Genomic DNA, 5,799 nt, shown 5'->3' with positions numbered 1-5,799 from the left:
ACCCCCCCCCCCCCCCCCCCCCCCCAGTGCTACCACCCGGTGAGCATATTCTGCATTAAAGTCATTCATATGCTGCTGCTTATTGTAGTAGATGTCATCAGTAACCAAAACAGTGACCCCTAGTGATGTGATTTCCATCTTCTTAAGGATCAGCGTTCCGTCAAAGGGACAGTTGTAAATCATGCAGCGCGTTATGTCAAGATCACAGATTTTAGAGGAACAACAAATGACGGTACATAGAAGTGTCTTATATCGACTGAAAGCCTTCATTCTTGTTAATATTACTGCACTGTCCAATTTACAGTCGCTATTACTGTGAAAAAATGCCATGCTATTGTTTGAGGAGAGCTCCTAACAACAAAACCCTTTTTTCAACGCGATAGGTTTTATAAATTCACCTCTGAAGGTGAAATGTGTACTTACATTCTGAAATCTTGCTCTGGTTTATCATCGAAAGGGTCCCAGAGATAACATGAAGTGTCGTTTTGTTAGATAAAATCATTTTTCATATCCTAAAAAGGTCCATATAGCACACAGTATATATTTTTTTTATTTCCACTCGTTCAATTTGCAAAGAAAATTATCTGTGAACATCTCACCCTAAACGTTGTTTGACGAGTCAAATCACGTTTGTAAATATTCCTCAGAGATCTTAGAAGGTAACAAGATTTTACTATTTCATTAGGGGGCTAGTATATCCTATAGGACACCATATTTGGTCACGTGAGCGGCCATCACTTGAACAACTGTACCTTTGTCAAATAAGCACCAATCAGGGTAAAAAAAAGCAAGCTAGACAGCCAATGAGCTGGGCTTTACGGGAGTATCCGGAAACCATATATGTGTTGTAAAATGTAGCTTCTAACCTTGTACGACAGCATGCCTTTTCATTTTGGACAAAAATTATAAGGACATTCAGAGTTATTAAGTTATGAAAACTGGTTGTTTTGCAAATGTTGAACTTATAATATGGCTACTAATACTTGGAAAGCTAAATCAAAGTCCAAGCATACAGATTTGACGATATTCTTGCAGAAAAATGGAATATGAATGCGAACGTCTCCTTCACGATTTGCCCAAATGTACCTGGGGACTTCACACTAAAAGTCTTGAGGATCAGTCATACTCCAAGTTATCCATTTGAAACTTTGCACATACACTGCTGCCGTCTTGTGGACTCTATCGGAATTACAACCAGAGTGATGGATTTAACAGTGACCTTTCTCTTGCATTTCAAAGATGGTGGTAAAAAAACACTGGTTGGTGTTTTCTTTGTATTTTCTTCTACCAGATCTATTGTTTTATATTCTCCTACATTCAATTCACATTTCCACAGACTTCAAAATGTTTCCCTTCAAATGGTACCAAGAATATGCATATCCTTGCTTCAGGGCCTGAGCTACAGGCAGTTAGATTTGGGTATGTCATTTAGGTGAACGTTTGAAAAAAGGGGTCTATCCCATAATATTTTTTAAACTACCAACCCAATAATGAACATCTCATGACAAGGTCATTGCTATGACCTGTCCATAATGATGGAGTGATGTGATGATGATTTTGAGGAACTGTTCTCATTGCGTTCCAAATGGTACCCTATTCCTTCTTTAGTGCACTACTGAGCCCTATAGGCTCTGGTCAAAGGTAGTGCACTATAAAGGGTATAGGGTGCTGCCATTTGGGACACAGATTTGCATCATTTCTGTTTCTCTCTCCTCAGACCCACGGCGGCACAAGCAGCTGAGGAGGACACCTCTGAGATCTACAAAACAGTCAACAAACCCAGAACCAAGACCACCTGAACACAACAAAACCAAAACAAAGAAGACCTGAACACAATAAGTTCATCAAAAACCTTGTACATCTGGACCAGTATATTCAAACTTAGTCATTTAATGAAGCAATAAGGTCAAAGGGGGTGTGGTATATTGGCCAAAATACTGTATCACGGATAAGGGCTGCTCTTAAGCACAACACAATGCAGAGTGCCTGGATACAGCCCTTAGCCGTGGTATATTGACCATATTCCACAAACCCCTGAGGTGCCTTCTTGCTATTATAAGCTGGTTACCAACATCAATAGAAAAGTAAGCAAGTATTTTTGCGTCATACTCGTGGTATATTGTCTGATATACAGTACATACAGCAAAATGCTGTTTCAACCAATCAGCATCCAGGACCCAAACTACCTGGTTTATAATAGTATATAATAATATATGCCATCTAGCAGGCACTTTTATGCAATGTCATTTACTTTGAGTAGGATTGCTGATCTAGGGTCAGTTTAGCCTTTTAAACAATGATGAATAAGAGAAGGACCCAGTAAATGTTTTGAAATATTTGTTATGTTAAATAGTTTAATATTTTTTTAAGTAAACTCTTTTTAAACTTACATTTGTAAACTAAAATTGTAAATATTTTTTACGTTACAGGAAACTGAATCTGATTACAAGAACTATGACAAAAAGTTTTTTTTTGCAAAAAAACTAAACAACTGAAATTGACATTTACATAAATATTCAGACATTGGTTGATGCCCCATTGGCAGAGATTACAGCCTTGAGTGTTCTTGGGTATGATGCTACAAGGTTATACATTTTTTACAGGAAGTACATTTTGTTTCATATGTCTGTTACGCAAATACATTCAATTCATTTATATACACTTAATATAAATTTGCTAGATTTTGAAAAATATATTTGTTTCATTGTTTTTATCACAAAGTTATAGCACAATTTTGACTCAAATTTAAGGAAATAGTTCTGCTTGATTCAACATTTCTTATTACTTTGATCATTTTTTTCTTTTTTAATGTGTGAAGTGTAAACAAAATCTATCATGAACTTCATTGTCATTGTTTTTACCTTGTTATGACAGTATTTTCAGTGGAGAGAAAATTAAAAGCTTTTAAAATCACATAAACTTATACAGTAACTACAAATAATACATTTACATTCGTTTGTAGAGCAATAGTGGTTTATTTACCTTCATAATCATCATGTCTGTACAAAATATACACAGACACTTTCAGAAGGAGTAATGTCCAGCACCTAGACACACAACCAGTTACATTAAATATTATTCATTGTCATTTTTTCACATACAGACACAACATGACTCAATACACCGAGACAGACAGACAGACTTGTATGCATGGCTGGTTTAAAAAAATATGTATTTGGTTAAATACTCTGTAGATCAGTCAGCTGAAGACACCTCTTTCACACAAACACAAAATGGCCGTTCAGACTTTCGGTATCGCTGAATAATGTCTGCTTTATGTAGCTAACAAGCTGGCTGAGATAGCTAGTTCACTAAATTCATAAGCCACTCCCACGTCAACTCTTAATAACACAGTATTTTTACATGGATGGTTTACTATTTATTTTACAATATTATTTTACCTTCAATTTTGTGTAAATTCATTGGTATCTTTATCTACTGCCATCTTCTGTTTGAATCAAGTTTGGGGTGGCAGGTAGCCTAGTGAATGTTGGGCCTGTAACTGAAAGGTTGCTGGATCAAAGCTGACAAGGTAAAAATCTGTCATTCTGCCCCAGAACAAGGCAGTTAACCGTCTGTCATTGTAAATAAGAATTTGTTCTTAACTGACTTGCGTAGTTAAATAAAGGTTCAATTAAAATCCTCCGCTGGTTTTCCCTGACTCTGCCCACTTCTTTCTTGATTGGCCATTATCAAAAATAGACCTTGTGAGCATCGTAGATTTACATGTTTCGATCTCAGATTGGATTGTCTGAATTCGCTAGTCAAGTGTCAATCCTGGAAAAAAGCAACATTGATGAAAGACATTTTGAGAAAATGTGACCCGTTTCAGGAAACTAGTCGTATGTCGCAGGTCACTACTTCACAGCCATTTCAACGTAAACTTTTTTTTAAATCAAAATACATTTTCTGGCAAAAATGCCTTCTTGAACATGTGAACTTTCATGTGCCTTAATAACAAACTTGTATTCCATCTGTAAATACAAATAAAATTGTTAAATTACGAGCCTAGTTGGTTTAACCTGTTTGGGCTGCAAGGGGCAGTATTGAGTAGCCAGATAAAAGGTGTCCATTTCAAACGGCCTCGTACTCAATTCTTGCTCGTACAATATGCATATTATTATTATTATTGGATAGAAAACACTATCTAGTTTCTAAAACCGTTTGAATTATTTCTCTGAGTGAAACAGAACTCATTCTGCAGCACATTTCCTGACCAGGAAGTGGATTGTCTGAAATCGATGCTCTGTTCTTCTTCCTGCCTATAAATGGGCACAAGACCTATTAGTATACATGCACGTCATACACCTTCCTCTGGGTGTCAAGAGGCTGTGAGAGAAAAAATGAGGTGATTATCTTGGTCTGAGATGGAACACATCATCTTGGAATGACGTGTCCACCATTTTCGGTACTCTGAAGAGCGCGAGCTGGACAGTGGGGTTGCCTTTTGTTTAGCTGCCGTAATAGGCGACTACAATCTCCGGCTTTGATTTTATTTGATACATGTCACCATATCATCGTAAAGTATGTTTTTTCAATATAGTTTCATCAGATTATTGAAATTTTTTTGGGAGTTTTGCCGTGTTCCTTTCTCTTCCGTTTGTTGACATGGAGAGTGTCGTGCCACCCGGGTAGCGCGCTTGCTAAATGAAGAGGGAAAGTTGCCGTTCTGAATCCAAACAACGACTGTTCTGGACAAAGGACACCTTGTCCAACATTTTGATGAAAGATCAGCAAAAGTAAGACCCATTTTATGATGTTATTTCATATATCTGTCGTAGTCGCCGGCGCCCAAGTGTTTCTGGCTATTGTGCTAAGCTAATATAACGCTACATTTTTTTTCCGCTGTAAAACACTTAGTAAATCGGAAATATTGGCTGGAATCGCAAGATGCCTGTCTTTCATTTGCTGTACACTATGTATTTTTCAGAAATGTTTTATGATGAGTAATTAGATATTTGACGTTGGTGCCTGTAATTATTATGGCTGCTTTCGGTGCAATTTCTGACTGTAGCTGCAATGTAAACTATGATTTATACCTGAAATATGCAACATTTTCTAACAAAACATATGCTATACAATAAATATGTTATCAGACTGTCATCTGATGAAGTTGTATCTTGGTTAGTGGCTATTTATATCTTTATTTGGTCAAATTTGTGATAGCTACTGATGGAGTAAAAAACTGATGGAGTAAAAAAAGTGGTGTCTTTTGCTAACGTGGTTAGCTAATAGATTTACATATTGTGTCTTCCCTGTAAAACATTTTAAAAATCAGACATGTTGGCTGGATTCACAAGATGTGTACCTTTCATATGCTGTATTGGACTTGTTAATGTGTGAAAGTTAAATATTTAAAAAAATATCTTTTGAATTTCGCGCCCTGCACTTTGAGCTGGCTGTTGTCATAAGTGTACCGACGTCGGGCTGCAGCCATAAGAAGTTAACCAGAGAAAGTCAGCAACCTTCCCGCTAGCCATGATTGGCTAAGATAATGAGTGGGATGGACATGCCGAAAGATGAGTTTGGATTGGTCTGCCATAAGCAGTCTATTTGAGCTGGTCAATAAATATAGGTAATCCTGTCTAACGCGGCTTTTATTTTTTTATTGCGTTTTTTATTGTAGTTTTTTATGTAGTTTTACTATTGCGTAGTAAAACTACATAAACCTAATGTCAAGTTAAAGTGTACTAGTAGCTAGCTAACACTAGATGGCTGGCTCGCTAGCTAACATTATGTGTATGCTCTCCACTTTCTGGAGGACCGAGTTTTGAAATCAGTGGAATTCTAGTACTGTAT

Source organism: Salvelinus fontinalis, chromosome 10 (assembly GCF_029448725.1).
Source record: "Salvelinus fontinalis isolate EN_2023a chromosome 10, ASM2944872v1, whole genome shotgun sequence".
Lineage (NCBI taxonomy): Eukaryota > Metazoa > Chordata > Actinopteri > Salmoniformes > Salmonidae > Salvelinus > Salvelinus fontinalis.
This window is presented reverse-complemented; position numbering follows the sequence as displayed.